This window comes from Mesitornis unicolor, unplaced genomic scaffold, assembly GCF_000695765.1.
Source record: "Mesitornis unicolor isolate BGI_N332 unplaced genomic scaffold, ASM69576v1 scaffold30186, whole genome shotgun sequence".
In the NCBI taxonomy this organism is placed as follows: domain Eukaryota; kingdom Metazoa; phylum Chordata; class Aves; order Mesitornithiformes; family Mesitornithidae; genus Mesitornis; species Mesitornis unicolor.
In genome coordinates this window covers 1-211 of record NW_010192162.1, presented here as the reverse complement: position 1 = coordinate 211, position 211 = coordinate 1, and positions in this window count along the sequence as shown.

Genomic DNA, 211 nt, shown 5'->3' with positions numbered 1-211 from the left:
GGGCTGGGGGTCCGGGGGCTGCCCCCCGGGGTCAGGAGCTGCCCCGAATCCTCTCCATGTAGCTCCTGAGCTCCTCGGGGTCCCGCAGCCCCATGTCCTCGCACACCCAGCGGATGTCATCCTCACTGGCCACCAAGATGGACTGGACATTGGGGACGGGCTGGGGGGGCTCCTCGGGGACCCGGGGGGGTGCAAAGGTGACAAATTCCAC